Below are 18,911 nucleotides of genomic sequence, written 5' to 3' on the forward strand. Positions count from 1 at the left end.
GCCCCCAATCTAGAATTCTTCTGATTCCAAATTAAGACTTTATTTTTATTGAGATATAATTAACAATATAGCATCGTAGGTTTCAGGTGTACAAAATAATGATTCCATATTTGTATGTATTATGAAATAGTCAACAAAATAGGTTTCATTAACATCCAGTGTCATGCATGCAATTTTTTTTTTTTTAAATGTTAGAGGAAGAGGGCAAGCATGAGCAGGAGACAGGGGCAGAGGGGCAGAGGGACAGAGAAAATCCTAAGCAGGCCTAACACTCAGCACATAGCCTGAAGCAGGGCTTGATCCTATGACCCTGTGATCATGACCTGAAACCAAATCAAGAGTCAGACACTAAACCAACTGAGCCACTCAGGTGCCCCCACAGATAGTTTTTTCTTAAGAGTTTTAAAACTCACTGAACATACTAATTCGCAGTTTCAGACTTTATTTTTTTAAATGTTGATTTTTGAGAGAGAGAGACAGAGACAGAGAGAGGGAGATGGAGGGGCAGAGAGAGAAGGAGACAGAGAACCTGAAGTAGGCCCAGTGCTTTTGGTGCAGAGCTCACCAGGCCGAACCCACCAACCGTAAGATCATGACCTGAGCTGAAGTCGGACGCTTAACTGACTGAGCCACCCAGGCACCCCTCAGTTTAAGACTTTAAATGTTACAGGGGCGCCTGGGTGGCCAACCGACTGGTTGGGTGTCTGACTTCGGCTCAGGTCATGATCTCGCGCTTTGTGAGACAGAGCCGCAGGTCGGGCTCCGGGCTGACAGCTCAGAGCCTGGAACCTGCTTCAGATTCTCTGTTTCCCTCTCTCTCTCTTCCCCTCCCCCGCTTGTACTCTGTCTCTCTCTGTCTCTCAAAAATGAATAAATGAAAAAAAATTTTTTAAAAAGACTTTAAATGTTGTATACACTTGTAGTTTCCAAACTTTTTTTATAAATAGGTGGTGTAAAGATCTTTTCTAGTTGAATTGCAAAAAATAAAGAAACTTAAATGAATGAAGTCTAACTAAATGTACCATCTCTACCGTCTCCTACCTTGAGAAAGAATTTTAAGCTGGTTTGAGTGGTTTGACTTTTTCAAGCTAAGATAAAAAGTATTACAGAGTAGGGGCACCGGGATGGTTCAGTCGGCTAAGTAGCCGACTTTGGCTCAGGTCATGATCTCCTGGTTCATGGGTTCAGACCCTGTGTCCGGCTCTGTCGTGCTGACAGCTTAGAACCTGGAGCCTGCTTCAGATTCTGTTTTCTCCCTCTCTCTCTGCAACCGCCCCCCACCCCCCGCCACTGCTTAAGCTCTGCCTCTCTTTCAAAAAATAAACATTTAAACAAATTTTTAAAAAGTATTACAGAGTAATGAAAAACTTGTTGGAATAAAAATAAAAATAAATGCAGAGAGTAATAAAAAAGAATTTTCATGAGATTTCCCCATTCACGCACACAAAATTAGACATTCTGGTAATATTCAGCCCCCTTTCTTTAGGAATACGTTCCAGCAGGGCACTTTTCTATCTTCTCTGAGGATTTTTCCACATCTTGATCTAATACCTCAAAATATTCTCGCTAAAATCTGCATCTCTCCTACACTACTTCCTGGTGATCTCTGTGACACCGTTGCTGTCAGTGCTGGGATGAGAATTCTTCCTTTTAGTGTCTTTTCCTTCTATAATCATTTTCATGCGGATTATAGAGCTTCTCTTCCTTCTCCGTCAAACGGGTAGGTTTGAGGAGGTAAAATAAACCAAACGGGAGTTTTAATATGGTCTCAAAAAAAGATACAGTAGTAAAAAAGTTGATAAACAAAAGATTGATTTGAATGAGGGGAACTCCTTGACTAAAAGGAAATAAAATTATGCATCGAAAAACCTATACTTTTTATCTTTGATTCTCTATATGTAGTATCTCTCTTTTTCCCCCAGTGCCTTCAGGAATTTTTGTTTATGTTTTGTGTTCAGCGAATTCAATAATGTATATCTGGGTGTTTATGTTTGTTTGGGATTCATCCTCACATTATTCACAGGATCTCGTGTATTTGTCATTTAGGCATCTGTCATGAATTTATAAAAACTTTCAGCCATTATGTCTTTAAATACTCCAATTGCATATTCTGTGTTCTCCTTCCGGTATTCCAGATTTATTTATGTTAGACTATTAAATATGTCGCACTGTTCTTGGAGGCTCTGAATTTTCCCCATTTTTCCCCCCTCTGTTTATGAAAATTGTCAAAGTCTATAACTAAAGCATCTAAGACCGATGCTATGAAAATTGGTTTAAGAGAAGTTTAGGAGAAAACATTAGAATTGATGAAGCATCAGGGAAAAAAAATCCAAGTGATAAAGCATATTCAGTGGGATTAATGCCTATAAAAGTAAGATTGGGGGGCGCCTGGGTGGCGCAGTCGGTTCAGCGTCTGACTTCAGCCAGGTCACGATCTCGCGGTCCGTGAGTTCGAGCCCCGCATCAGGCTCTGGGCTGATGGCTCAGAGCCTGGAGCCTGTTTCCGATTCTGTGTCTCCCTCTCTCTCTGCCCCTCCCCCGTTCATGCTCTGTCTCTCTCTGTCCCAAAAATAAATAAACGTTGAAAAAAAAATTAAAAAAAAAAAAAGTAAGATTGGCCATCCATACAACCCTACCACTCTGTATAATTTTTTCTCTTCTTGGTAACTTAAATAAAATCATGAATACATTGTAGTTTCTATAAAGCTGGAGTTTCTCACATGGTGTAATGTTTTTTGAAAACCTAGAGAAGCATCTTGTATAGTAGAATGACAGCCGTATCACTGAGGGGTGTCGTATGTTACCAAGCTTGTACAGCAAAATCATTGAATACCTTTGAATATCTGAAAATGATGAAGGGGCAGGTAAATGTTTTGTTCAAGAACTTAAATTTCTTTTTTTTTTTTAATTTTTTTTTCAACGTTTATTTATTTTTGGGACAGAGAGAGACAGAGCATGAACGGGGGAGGGGCAGAGACAGAGGGAGACACAGAATCAGAAACAGGCTCCAGGCTCTGAGCCATCAGCCCAGAGCCTGATGCGGGGCTCGAACTCCCGGACCGCGAGATCGTGACCTGGCTGAAGTTGGACGCTTAACCGACTGCGCCACCCAGGCGCCCCAAGAACTTAAATTTCAAAGCAAGTCAAAGATGGTTTGAAAGATTTAGGAATTCCAAGTCTACATAATTTGTAAAAGCAGCTTCCACATTCTAGACCCCAAATCGGGCAACAAACTTGTATCACACACCTAAACGATAGCTTCTGTAGATGAGCATGAGCCTGAGCATAACATAAGCATCACATTAAAAAATTTAATAGAATTGCAGCATCAAGTTACCAGGAAATAATCCTAAGTAATGTAAATATATATTCATCTTAAGTATGTCTTTGCTTTCTTTCTGATTATTTGTCTTTCTGTAGTTTTAAGAATGTCATTGTTCTGCCTCCTTATTTTGAGTCTTAAGTGCAAAAATAATTCTTTCTACCAGATCTCTGTATTTGGACATAAATGAATACTTAGTAATTGCTGCTTTTCTCACTACTTGAACAATATTCTTCTCACCTTCAATCAACACGAAAGACTAACCAAGAAAGTGTACTTAGGCAATGCTTTAATAATACAAAAAATACTGGGCACCTGGGTTGCTCAGTCAGCTTTTTTTTTTTTTCAATATATGAATTTATCGTCAAATTGGTTTCCATACAACACCCAGTGCTCATCCCAAAAGGTACCCTCCTCAATATCCATCTCCCACCCCTTTTTACTTTGGCTCAGGTCATGATCTCATGGTTCATGAGTTCAAGCCCCACTTTGGGCTCTGAGCTGACAGCTCAGAGCCTGAAGCCTGCTTTGGATTCCATGTGTGTGTGTGTCTGTCTCTATCTCTCTGCCACTCCCCCTCTCATGTACTTTCTCTCTATGTCTCTCAAAAATAAATAAATGTTTAAAAAATTTATAAAAATACTTGTTGATCACCGCATTTTTTTTTTTTAACGTTTATTTATTTTTGGGACAGAGAGAGACAGAGCATGAACGGGGGAGGGGCAGAGAGAGAAGGAGACACAGAATCGGAAACAGGCTCCAGGCTCTGAGCCATCAGCCCAGAGCCTGACGCGGGGCTCGAACTCACGGACCGCGAGATCGTGACCTGGCTGAAGTCGGACGCTTAACCGACTGCGCCACCCAGGCGCCCCGATCACCGCATTTTTTAATCATTTTACTTAAAAAGCAGTTTTTTCCCCATGTCACTTTAATACCATTTTGCTATTTCTTTATAATAATTCACTCAGTATTATTTCACTTGCACAAAAATATACACACTGATGAGTTCATTAAAAGTTAAATTAGATAAATGATATTAGGAATGTTTTATATCATACACAAGACAAAATGAAATTTTTATACAGGTATTTAAATTATATAAATGATATTTAGAAAAATTTGATGGATTTAATTAACAGGTGGGAAGTGAATTATTGTATTGTAGCATTTAAATAGATGGAATATAATTTTCTGCTATTTTGGAATTCATTATTCAAAATATCCATCATACTTGGATCATCAGGGGTACTTTATTAAAACGATGTTTGAATGTTTCCCAGAAAAGATAAAAGACTTAAAAATTTAGTTTCAGGAAATAAGGAAAGTCCTAAACAAGATCAATGGGAAGATATCTACACCTGGAGATGGGGTAGTAAAACTGAGGAATAAAAAATAAGGGAAAAATAGGTAAAAACGTCAGCAGAATAGACAGATTATGGACATGGAAATTTAGGATAAATACCCTGATTTATTAAGAGTAATAAGACAGAAAAGAGTAAAATATCCTCATACTGCTTATAGAAAATAGCAGAAAAATTAGGAAAGAAAAGCCTGGGTACCATTTCCACAATGAAAGCAAGTTGACTGTTAAAACGAGAAGCAATTTAGCAATTTATTAACAGGAGGTATGACTAGAGTGAGATGAAAAATAATTCTGATCTGACACACATCAAAATAATTACTTAAATAAAGCCTGGCAGGTATGTAGTTAAATTTCAACAAATGATGACTGAAAATGTCTCCTTCAGTTGACTAAAATAACGAATCTGAAAGAATGGTAAAATCTAACAAATAAGAATGGAAGGGGTTAGTGTAATTAAAGTGCTTATAATTTCTTCTTCTTTTGGAAGAGGAGTGATAGTGATTTTTTTTACATTAATTTTTAAGAAGAGATTAAATTTTTAAGAGTATCCATTGGAATGTAAAGTTTTAAACTGTCAATTCTATCCATATTAATCTATAATTTGAATGTAATCCCAATAGTGATTGGATCACAAGAATTAGAGTAGCCCTGGGGCGCCTGGGTGGCTCAATCTGTTAAGCATCTGACTTCAGCTTAGGTCATGATCTCACAGCTCATGGGTTCAAGCCCCACATCCGGCTCGCATTGGGCTATCATTGGGCTCTGTGCTAACAGCTCAGATCCTGGAGCCTGCTTCGGATTCTGTCTCCCTCTCTCTCTGCCCCTCCCCCACTCACATTATGTCTCTCTCTCTCTCTCTCTCTCAAAAATAAATAAACATTAAAAACAAAAATTTAGAATAGCTCCCAAAAATATTTGGAAGACTCGTAAAGCCTGATTTCATATACTCATTATTAAGACAGTGAGGTATTAGTATAATGTACATAAGTAGATAAAAAATAGACTCACACTGACATGGAAAATTTACTTTCAACAAAGGCACCAGAGAAATTCATTGTGGAATGGAAAGCATTTTCAACCATGATGCTGGAATAATTGGATATCTGTATGAAAAATCATAAACCTCAGTCCCTACTTATATTTATACATGTGAACAAATTTGAGATGGATCATGGGAGAACACCTGGAGGTAGGCATAGATACCTTAGGACACAGAAATCACTAATAATTAAATGAAAATGGATAAATGAATGCATTAACCCGAAGAACTTGTACTCATAAAATGCCTTTGCAAAAATCAGTTAGGAACTGGGAAAAGAAAGGCATGAGATGCTTTCTGTGGTGAGGAAAATATTTTTATGGGGCTTGGATTATATGGATGTAAACATTCTTGGAAACCCATGTTGTCATGCAAATTACTTCTATACATTTTGTTTTACATAAATCCTGTGCCAGTGTAGGAGTAAGGTACATAAAGTGCTATTCATTTTATGATAATTTCTTTAAAAAATGTTCATCAAACAACACAAGCATATGAAAAGAGAAAAAACACGTTAGAAATAAAAAGGATTGTATTCAGATTAAATAAAGACTATCCTAAGAGAAAACTACCAGTAAACTGAACGTAATACTTTTGCGAAGAGGATAACCTAATGGCAAAGAAGCCCATAAAAGAATATTCAACTTTATTATTATCATTAACTGTAATTGACATTGTTAATTGAGTTTCAGGTGTACAATGTATTCACCAATTCTATATCATATTCGTTCTCACCATGATGAGTGTAGACACCATCTGTCACCACACGGTATCATTAATTATATTGTATACAATTTTCTTCTCCATGACTTAATTATTTTATAACTGGAAGTTTGTATTTCTTAATCCCTTGTTCTGTTTCGCCTATCCCATGGCCATCTTCCCTCTGGCAACCACCAGTTTGTTCTCTGTATTTAAAAGCCTGTTTCTTTGCCTCTTTTTTTTTTAATGTTTATTTATTTTTGAGAGAGAGACAGAGTGTGAGTGTGGGAGAGGCAGAGAGAGAGGGGGACACAGAATTCAAAGCAGGCTCCAGGCTCTGGGCTGTCAGCACAGAGCCTGATGTGGGGCTCGAACCCACAACCAGGAGATAATGACCTGAGTCCAAGTCAGTTGCTTAACTGACTGAGCTACCCAGGTGCCCCTCATTTTGTTTTTTTTTAGATTCCACATGTAAGTGACACCATACGATAAATTGTATTTCTTTGCCTGACTTACTCAGCATAATAGTCTCCAGGTCCATTCATGTTGTTGCAAATGGCAAGATCTTATTCTTTTTTATGGCTGCATAATACTCCATTGTGTATGTATTTACCACCCCTTCTTTATACATTCATCTGTCAACACATGCTTAGGTGGCTACTGTATCTTGGCTTTTGTACCTAATGCTGCAAACATAAACGTAGGGGTGCATATATCTTTAGAATTGGTGTTTTTGTTTTCATTTAGTGAATACCCAGTAGTGGAATTACTGGATCAAATGGTATTTGTTTTTAATTTCAGTACGTGTCCTTTTTTCGTTGTTGATGATTTGCTTCACTGTGCAAAATCTTTTTATTTTGGTATAGTCTCAGTAGTTTATTTTTGCTTTCATTTTCCTTGCCTAAGGAGACATGTCCATAAAACAGGTTGCCGGGGCGCCTGGGTGGTGCAGTCGGTTAAGCGTCCGACTTCAGCCAGGTCACGATCTCGCCGTCCGTGAGTTCGAGCCCCGCGTCAGGCTCTGGGCTGATGGCTCAGAGCCTGGAGCCTGTTTCCGATTCTGTGTCTCCCTCTCTCTCTGCCCCTCCCCCGTTCATGCTCTGTCTCTCTCTGTCCCAAAAAAAATAAATAAACGTTGAAAAAAAAAATTAAAAAAAAAAAACAGGTTGCCAAGGTCAGTGTCCAAGAGATTACTGCCTGTGTTTTCTTTTAGAAGTGTCATGGTTTAGGTCCCACATTGAAAACTATAAACTGTTCTGTGGCACCTGGGTGGCTCAGTCGGTTAAGCATGTGACTTCAGCTCAGGTCGTGATCTCATGGCTCATGGGTTTGAGCCCCCCATGGGGCTCTGTGCCGACAGCTTGGAGCCTGTTTCAGATTCTGTGTCTCCATCTCTCTGCCCCTCCCCCACTTGACTCTGTCTATCTTTCTCTCAAAAATAAACATTAAAAAATTTTTAATCCAACTCTAAACTGTTTTGTGTTTATTTCAGTGTATGGTGTAAGAAACTGGCCCAGATTCTTCTCTTACTTGGAGCTATCCAGTTTGCCCCAACATCATGTATTAAAGATGCTGTCTTTTCACCATTGGATATTCTTGCCTCCTTTGTAGTAGATTAATTGACCATATAAGTATGGGTTTATTTTTGAGTTCTCTATCTTGTTCTATTACTCAGTGTTTCTATTTTTGTGCCATTACCATCCTTTTCTGATTACTATAACTTTGTAGTATATCTTGAAACCTGGGATTGTGTTAACTCCAGCTTTGTTCATTCTATAGATTGCTTCTGCTGTTTAGGGTCTTTTGTGGTTCCATACAAATTTTAGGATTATTTGTCATAGTTCTGTGAGAAATGCTATTGACATTTGGGTTGAGAGGGCAATGGCATTGGATCTGTAGATTGCTTTGGGTTGTATGGGCATTTTAACAACATTAATTCTTCCATTCCATGAACATGGTTTATCTTTTCAATTGTGTTTTCATCTTCAATTGCTTTCATCAGTGTTTTAAAGTTTTCAGATACAGGTTTTCCACCTCCTTGGTTAAGTTGATTTCTGTTTTACTCTTTTTCATGTAATTATAAATGGGAGTATATTCTTTATTTCTCTTTGTGCTACCTCATTATTGAGTATACAGAAACAAAACACATTCCTGCATATTAATTTTCTTTTACAACTTTACTAATTTATTTATAAGTTCTAATAGTTTTTCAGTAGAGTGTTTAGAAGGTTTATATATAGAATCATGTTCTCTACAAATAGTGACAGTTTTACCTCTTCCTTATCAATTCAGATGCTTTTTACTTATTTATTTTTGTCTGATTGCTATGGCTAAGACTTCTAGCACTATGTTGAATATAAGTGGTGAGAATGGACAACCTTGTCTTGTTCCTGATTTTAGCAGAAATCTTTCAGTTTTTCACGATTTTCATGTTGTTATCTGTGTCATTTTCATAATGGTCTTTATTGTATTGAGGTATTTTCCCTCTAAACCTACTATGTTGAGTTTTTATTATGAAGGGATATTGTATTTTGCCAATGCTTTTTCTTCATCTGTTGAGATGATCATGTTTTTTTATCCATCGTCTTGTGAATTTGATGTATCACATTGATTGGTTTTCATTTTAAGAACCACCTTTGCACCCTTGGAATAAATTGTACATGATTATGGGGAGTGACTTTTTAAGTTTGTTTTTTTTATTAAGTATTGAGAGAGAGTGCAAACAGGAAACAATCAGCAAAACTAAAGGCAACCGACAGATTGGGAGAAGATACTTGCAAATGACATATCAGATAAAGGGTTAGTATCCAAAATCTATAAAAAACTTATCAAACTCAATACCCAAAAAACAAATAATCCAGTGAAGAAATGGGCAAAAGACATGAATAGACACTTCTCCAAAGCAGACATCAAGATGGCCAACTGACACATGAAAAAATGCCCAACTTCACTCATCATCAGAGAAATACAAATCAGAACCACAATGACATACAACCTCACACCTGTCAGAAAGGGTAATATTAACAACTCAGGCAACAACAGATGTTGGCGAGGATGCGGGAAGAGAGGATCTCTTTTGCACTGCTGGCAGGAATGCAAACTGGTGCAGCCACTCTAGAAAACAGTATGGAGGTTCCTCAAAAAATTAAAAATAGAACTACCCTACGACCTAGCAATTGCACTACCAGGCATTTATCCAAGGGATACAGGTGTGCTGTTTTCAAGGGACATATGCACCCCAATGTTTATAGCAGCACTATCAACAATAGCCAAAGTATGGAAAGAGCGCAAATGTCCATCGAAGGATGAATAGATAAAGAAGATGTGGTGTGTGTGGAGTATTACTCGGCAATCAAAAAGAATGAAACCTTGCCATTTGCAACTACGTGTGGAACCAGAGGGTATTATACTAAGCAAAATTAGTCAGAGAAAGACAAATAACATATTACTTCACTCATTGAGGACTTTAAGAGACAAAACAGATGAACATAAGGGAAGGGAAACAAAAATAATATAAAAACAGGGAGGGGGACAAACAGACTCATAAATATGGAGAACAAACTGAGAGTTACAGGAGGGGTGGTGGGAGGGAGGACGGGCTAAATGGGTAAGGGGCACGAAGGAATCTACTCCTGAAATATTGTTGCACTATATGCTAACTAATTTGGATGTAAATTAAAAAATATATAAGATTTAAAAAAAAAGTTGAACACTTAACCGAGTCACCCAGGCACCCTGGTGAATGATTTTTTTTAAGCGTATTGTTTATTTGGCTTGGTAGTATTTTGTTGTAAAATGTTGTGCCTATGTTCATCAGAGACATTGGCTTATACTTGTCTTTTTTTTGTAGTGCTTTTTTGTGGCTTTATTATTAGGGTAATGTTTGCCTTATAGAATGAATTTGGAAATTTTAAAGGGTATTTAGTCTAATTAGTGATGAGGGAAATGGACAGTAAAACCAAATGAGGTGCCATTACATGCCTAGCAGATGCACAGTGTTTTTTGTGTGAATCTGACAAAGTCATGTGTTGGTGAGGATTATAAGAGTAGGGTTTTTCAGAGTCTCCTTGTATGAGCATAATTTTGTTAAACCCCTTTGAAAAACAATTTCACATCATGTAGTATAGTTAAACATTCGCATATCCTAGTGCCTAGCAGTTCTAAACTTTAGAATATATTCTGCTGAAACTCTTGCACCAAGCACTGGAGATTTATGCAAGGAAATTTATAGCATTATTATTCTTAGCAGTGAAACACCCAGCCTAACCCAAATAGCTAACAATGGACTTGATAAACAGTGTTTTCAAACACTGGAATATCACGTCTGTGGTATTTAGCTTCCAGAGTTGAATGTTTTCTTTAATTAAAATTTCATGGTTTGAATGCTCTGAGCATAGCTTCTGGTTTTCCTCTTATCCCACAGTAACTGACTGTCTTGTGAAGTTGTGTTGCCTGTTCTCAAAATGGTGGTGTCCATCAAAAAAATTTTTTTCACCTTCTTCCTATTCTTCACATTACTGATGGTTAATCTCATTCACACACAGAGCTCTAGCATTTCTGTGTTCTTAACTGCAAAACTGATATCTCTGCTGCACCTAGATTCCTACAGTATCACATCATTACGTCCTTTACTTTATCATCTACGTGGACACTTGAAAGAATGAATGCAAAGCTACCCTTCTGGGCAGCAAGGACAAACCACAGCTGTTGAGGACAAACAGAGATGCATATTATTCTACCAATATACCACTACTTTTTGATTTTCTATTTTAATGTCTCACAGCCACCCAGAATTTCCATGTCTTCTGATGAATTGATCATCTGTTGGCTCAAACCTTTTTTTTTTCCCCATTTTTTGGGATTTGTCTCCCAAGTCAGAAAATAGGAATCACCCTCACTTCCTTCTCTCTCTCTCTCTTCACATTACCTCAGTTGCTGAGTATTTATAGTATACTTTAAAAATAGCTCTTAAATATTTTTCATTCCTCTCCACTCCTACCCCTCTATGCTAACCAATCCCAATTTTCTTTCTCTCTTATATTCAAGCAGACCTGTCAAATTCTTTTCTGCTCCTCATGTTGTATTCCAGGCCAGTCTCCATACTGCAGCAAGAGGTAACTTCTAAACACAAAATCTGTCCTGTTATTCCCTTTATTCGTTGTCCTTTGACTTTTATTATTAGATCACATAATACTTTTAGTTTTATGATGAAGTTTTAGAAGTCTTTTTATTCTCACTGCCAGGCTGTCTAGGGCTCACTGTCTCTGTGTCTCTGTCCCTCACCTCATATTCAGCATTAAAGCAGAATACAAATAACATAACTTACCATGCCTCCATCATCTTTTTCTGACTTTTTAGTTTTCTGTTATGTTTCACAATATTTTGAGTGCAGTTAGGTTGGAAGATTCATGGATCGACACCTTTATTGTTTTTCTTAGTTTGTCTCATACTTGAAGCAAAGCCAAGGCATACCCCAAGCCAAAGGCTTAGTACGTCTTGTCACGTTTTGCTTCATTTTATAATATTTATTGATGTCCTCCAAATTCTTGCATTATGCTATACCTTACTCCTAGATATTTTCCTTGTTATTAAGATACAAAAATATTAATTTTATTCTCTGTTTTTTACTGCACAATGAATGACAAATTGCCATTTCGATCCAGGCTAATATATTTTATTTTTAATGTTACTAAATGTTATAATTAGAACAAATAACTGGTAGAGTGTTATTAGTGTTGAAGGTTCAAATTTATTTCAACTTCTGGCATTTTTTTTAAAAATACTTTTTTGAGGGGCGCCTGGGTGGCTCAGTCCATTAAGCGTCCGACTTCGGCTCAGGTCACGATCTCGCGGTCTGTGAGTTCGAGCCCGGCGTCGGGCTCTGTGCTGACTGCTCAGAGCCTGGAGCCTGTTTCAGTTTCTGTGTCTCTCTCTCTGACCCTCCCCCATTCATGCTCTGTCTCACTCTGTCTCAAAAATAAATAAACGTTAAAAAAAATAAATAAATAAAATACTTTTTTTGAGAGAGAGAGAGGCAGAGAGGGAAAGGGAGAGAGACAATCTCAAGCAGGCTCCATACCTGTGCAGAGCCTGATGCAGGCTTGATTTCACAACCATGAGATCATGTTCTGAGCAGAAATCAAGGGTCAGAGGCTGAACTGACTGAGCCACCTACGCACCTCTCAACTTACAGCATTCTCAAAACAACTCTTGAGGTAGATGCTATTCCATATAAGAAAAAAAAAAAAAAGAAGAAGTAGCACACAAATAGCCAATAGTAACTTCATTTATATTTGGTGCGGAGAGTCACAAAGTGTGAAATTCTAGAATATATAAGAGATGAATGATATAAATATGATATATGAACAGACTATTAAATATTGGTTATGGAGCAAATCTAGATAAAGAATTAATTACCTATAATTAAAGCGTACTCAGTGAAACTAGGATTAAGTGATGGCAAAAATAAATGTGATTGATATGAAGGGGTGGTAAAAATGAAGGTAATAAAAATTCAAGTACAAAGTAGAAAAACATAATTTTGTGAGGATTCCTTCTAAAAGTCAGTATTGAAAAGCAGTTTTCTTATTTTTAGTGGTGATCAACTGAATGAGGAAATTCAAGTAAGAGGAAAATACCACTAGCATTAATTTCTTAAACTTCTTTAATTTTTAAAAATTTGTTTAATGTTTTATTTATTTCTGAGACAGAGAGAGACAGAGCATGAGCAGGGGACGGGCAGAGAGAGGGAGACACAGAATCAGAAGCAGGTTCCAGGCTCCGAGCTGTCAGCACAGAGCCCGACGCGGGGGTTGAATGCACAAACCAGGAGATCATGACCTGAGCCGAAGTCGGACACTTAACCGACTGAGCCACCCAGGCACCCCTAATTAATTAAGCTTTATTATGGCATTATCTTCATTTAAAAGTACATCAATTTTAAGTGCACAATTGATAGGAGCTTGGGAAAATGGCAGAGTAGGTGGACCCTCAGCTTTCCCTCTCTCACATTGACAACTAGATGTCATCCACACCCAAGTCAGTAAACCACAGGGGGATCCAAAGGCTAGCAGGATGATGCTCCATCTGGAAGGTTAGGAAGGCCAGAAAAGCAGAGAGGGGCTGCCTGAAGGAGGGAGGGAGCTTTCCAGTGAGATGGCAGAGAAACAAACCCTTGCACCAGGGAGCTCACATGGGGAAGACTAATCACTATAGGGATTATTGCATGGCTTTAAACCAGAGGTGCTGAATTCAGTGTGTTTGCAAAAGCAGTGGTACTTGGAGGCTGGAGCTTTGGAGCTGACTCAGCACTGGATGGTCCCCAAGGACCAGTGGAAGCTGGGTCTCTGCCGTTAAAGACGCAACAGCCTGCACAGAGAGGCAACACAAAACTGGAAGCTTATACAATGCCAGGCAATTGGGAGCCATATCTATTCATACAGATTTGGGACATGTCAGTGACTTTGAAAATGAGGGATCTGGCAGATGCCATTTTCCTCCCCTGCCCCCTAGCATAAACACAGAGCCACCTGCAGAAAGTGGCATTGCATGACCACTTGCTATCTAACTTGCTAGCAGTGCACCCATCCCACAAGTTCTTTGGAGAACTCGCCCACTCTAAGTCTGCTTGCCTTGGCCCTGGGCTCAGAGAAAATTTTGTTAAAACCACACAGGTCCTGGCCAGCCACCTGGTGCACAGCAGAAAAAATATGTGACAAAGTACAACATCCATTCATGATTGAAAAAAAAAAAAGGCTTTGAGGGAACACACCTCAACATAATAAATATTATCTATGAAAATCCCATAGCTAACATCATCCTCATTGGGGAAAAACTGAGAACTTTTCCCCTAAGGTTAAAAATAAAACAAGGATTCCACCCTCAATACTTTTATTCTACATAGTACTGGAAATCCTAGCCACAACAATCAGACAACAAAAGAAATGAAAGGCATCGATCCACATCAGCAAAGAAGTCAAAATGTCACTGTTTGCAGACGACGTGACACTATATATAGAAAACTCTAAAGAGTCCACCAAAAACCCTACTAGAACTAATAAAGGAATTCAGTAAAGTCGCAGGATACAAAATCAATGTACAGAAAACTGTTGCATTCCTGTACACTAATAATGAAGCTGCAGAAAGAAATTAAGAAAACAATCTCATTTACAACTGCAACACAAATAATACAATACCTTGGAATAAACCTAACCAAAGGGTGAAAGACCTGTACCCTGAAAACTATAAACACTAATGAAAGAAGTAGAACATGACACAAGAAACGAAAAGACATTCTGTGCTCCTGGATTAGAAAAGAGATACTGTTCCCATGTGTGTATTATCAGAGCAATCTACAGATTTAAAGCAATCTCTAACAAAAGACCAGCAGCATTTTTCACATAGCTCGAAGAAACAATTAGAAATTTTATATGGAACCAGAAAAGGCCCTAAAGAGATAAAGCAGTCTTGAAAAACAAAAGCTGGAGGCATCACATTTCAAGACTTGAAGTTATATTACAAAGCTACAGTCATCCATACACTGTGGTACCGGCCCAAAAACAAACACACAGATCAATAGAGTATAATAGACAACTCAAAGCTGTCTCATCAATTAATCTTTGACAAAGCAGGAAAGACTATCCAATGGGAAAAAGACAGCCTCTTGAATAAATAATGGGAAAACCAGATAGCAACATGCGAAACAAAGAAACTGGACCATTTTCTTACATAAAAATAAATCCAAAAAGGCTTAAAGATCTAAATGTGGATCTGAAACCATAAACATCCTGCAGGAGAACACAGACTATAACCTCTTAAAAATCAGCCACAGCAATTTTTTTCTAGATATTTCTCCTGAGGCCTGGGAAACAATAGCAAAAATAAACTATTAGAGTTACATAAAAATAAGTGTCTGCATGGCAAAGGAAACAGTCAACAAAACTGAGGGTCACCACATGGAGTGGGAGAAGGTATGACATATCTTATAAAGGGTTAGTATCCAAAATGATATCTATCCAGAATGAGATAAAGAACTTAGAATACTCACCACCCGAAAACCAAATAATCTAATTTAAAAATGGATAGAAGACATGAACATATCTATATCTATATCTAGATATAGATATATATTATAGATATATATATCTATAATATAGGATATATTAGGTATATAATATATCTAATATATCCTATAATATATTAGGTATATAATATACCTAATATATCCTATAATATAGGATATATTAGGTATATAATATAGGTATATATTATAGATATATATGTTATACATATATATTATAGATATATATACATTATATATATTTTACATATATATTTATATATAAAATATATATATTTTTTATATATAAATATATATATATATTTTAAAGAAGACCTACAGATGGCCAACAGATACATGAAAAGATGCTCATGATCAATGATCATCAGGGAAATACAAATCGAAACTACAATGAGATGTCACCTCACACCTGTCAGAATGGCTAAAATCAACAATACAAACAACAGGTGTTGGTGAGGATGTGGAGTAAGGGGAACCTTCATACAGTGTTGGTGGGAATGCAAACCGGTACAGCCACTGTGGAAAACAGGATTGAGGTTCCTCAAGAAGTTAAAAATAGAACTACCCTAAGATTCAGCAATTGCACTACAGGGTATTTCTTCAAAGAACACAAAAATACCAATTCAAAGGGATATATGAACCCCTATGTTTATAGCACTATTATTTACAATCGCCAAGATATGGAAGCAGCCCAAGTGTCCATCAAATGATGAATGAATAAAGATGTGGTATACATATAGAATGGAATATATTCAGCCATAAGAAAAAAATGAAATACTGCCATTTGCAAAGACCTGGATGGAGCTGCTAGAGAGTATACTGCTCAGCAAAATAAGTCAGAGAAGAACAAATACCATATAGTTTCATTCATATGTGGAATTTAAAAAAGAAAACAAAGGAGCACAGGGATAAAAAGAGAGAGAGAGAAACCAAGACACAAACTGGTGGTTATCTGAGGGAGGTGGGTGGGGGGATGAGTTAAATAGGTAATGGAGATTAAAGAGTGCACTTGTCATGATGAGCCCTGGGTGAAATGTTCCATTATTGAATCACTATATTGTACACATGAAACTAATATAACTGCGTTAAACATCAATTTGAAAACTAAAAAAGAGAAGTAAAAGATTGTTAGATTTGACTGATAAAAAATAAAAGTTTTGACAAATGTATATATTTATGCCCGTACCGTCATAATCAAGATAAATTTTCCATTCCCCCATTCAGTTCAAAATGTTTCATCACCTCTCATGATTGTTTAAATTTTGTGGATTATTTAAATTGTATTGTCTAATTTCAAAATATTTTCACTAGAGGTACCACTCTTTTTTGTTGTTGTTACTCTTGTTGTAGGTTTTTGTTTTTGCTTTTTTTATTTCAGGTATCAGCCCTTTGGGGGGAGGTCCCTGTTTTGTATATTTTCAGTTTTAAAAATGTATTGATGTTTGTTTTATATCCAATTATATGGTCTATCTTGGTAAATGCTCTCTGTAGCACTAAATTGTTATGCTGCTTTGTCACATGAAGCATTCCATTCATGTTGGTTGATAATGTTATTTAAACCATCTGTGCTCTTGGGGAGTTTCTGCCCATTTGTATCAGTAATTGAAACTGGAGAACTTAAAACTTCATTTATAATTGTGGATTTGTCCATTTTTTTCATCAGTTATAACAGGTGTGATTCATGTGTGTTAACATTCCTTTATCACATTTATATGTACTTTTAGGATTGTCAAGCTGTTTTGATGACTTGAGCACTTTAGCATCATGAAATGTCACTTCTTATTCATGAATATATTTCTCATCCAAGAATCTGTTTTGCTGATATTATACCAGATTTCTTGTGTTTAGTGTTTGCATGGAGTATCTTTTTCTCCAGTTTACGTGTAACATATCAGTGGCTTTACAGTGAAACTAGATCTTTCAGAAGCACGTGGTGTTGCATCTTGCTCTTTAATCTTATTTTTATCTCCGGTTTTAGTTGGGTATTTAGACCTTTTATGTTTAATTTTGTATATTGACATCTTTGGAATTATGGTTTTGGTTTTGCTTTTGGTTTTCTTTCTGTCTCATTTGTTACTTGTATGTTTCAAACTTTTTTCTGGTTCTTCATTGAGTGGAGAGTTTCTGCATGCTTTTTAAATCCAAATTGTATTAGATTATTTGCATTATGACTCTTAATGGATTGCTATAAGTTTAATACGATCTATATAATTAATATACCTTCAAATAATTTCATACTTCATAGATTTTTTTAAAAAAATTTTTAAGGTTTATTTATTTTTGAGAGAGAGACAGAGTGCGAGAGGTGGAGGGGCAGAGAGAGAGGGAGACAGAATACAAAGCAGGCTCCAGGCTCTGAGTTGTCAGCACAGAGCCCGACGCAGGGCTCAAACTCACAGACCACAAGACCATGACCTGAGCCGAAGTCGGACGTTCAACTGACGGAGCCACCCAGGCACTCCTTTACTTCATAGATTTTTTTTAAGAAACTTACAACAATACACATCTCTTTTCCCACTCATCCTTTGTGATACTATTTTCATCCATTTTATACAATTGTTATGAACCCATATTAAGGTCTTGTTTGCATTAAATGGTCACTTGTTCTGTAATGAAATTTAAAATATGGAAAAAAATGTTTTTATAAGTACTCACATAATGGTTGTTTCCTGTGGTGCTCATTCCTTAGCATGGGTCCACATTTTTTTGTTCTGGCCTGAAAAGCTTTCTATAAACTTTCTGGGATGTTTTTTGGTGACAAATGCTATCAGCTTTTTATTTTTTTAGCCTTAACATTTCACCTTTATTTTTGAGATATATTTTTATTGTGTATAGAATTGTGTTGACAGTTCCCACCTTTCCATCCCCACCCCCCATAATTGGAAGATATTGTTTTGTTGTCTTCTGGCTTGCACTATTTCTCACAAGAAATGTATTGTTCTTTTGCATTTCTTTCTCCACCTTTTTGACATTTTGACCATATTTATAACAACTTTTTGGACCTCCTTGTCTTACAGTTTCTCCATTTATGTCATTCTTGGGTCTGCTTTTGTTGATTTGTTATCTCTTGATTATGGGTCACATTTTCCTATTTATTTTTATGAGTGGTAATTTTAAATCCTGAACACTCTAAGTTGTACATTATTGGATGCTGCAGTTTGCTGTTTTTCTAAATGAGTACCGGACTGTCTTCTTCTATCATGCAGTTAATTGGAATCCATTTAACCCTTTTCAAGCTTTTTTTTGTTGAACACATTGAGAAACGCTTAATTCAGAGTTAATTTTGAACCCCTACTATACTATCTTTTAGAATATGTTATCCAAAACTCATGTATTCTGGCTTATGGAAATATAAACATTTCCCAGTCCTTTGTAAGCTCTAAGGATTTTTCTACCTACTTCTTTG

This window comes from Prionailurus viverrinus, chromosome A1, assembly GCF_022837055.1.
Source record: "Prionailurus viverrinus isolate Anna chromosome A1, UM_Priviv_1.0, whole genome shotgun sequence".
Classification (NCBI taxonomy): Eukaryota; Metazoa; Chordata; class Mammalia; order Carnivora; family Felidae; genus Prionailurus; species Prionailurus viverrinus.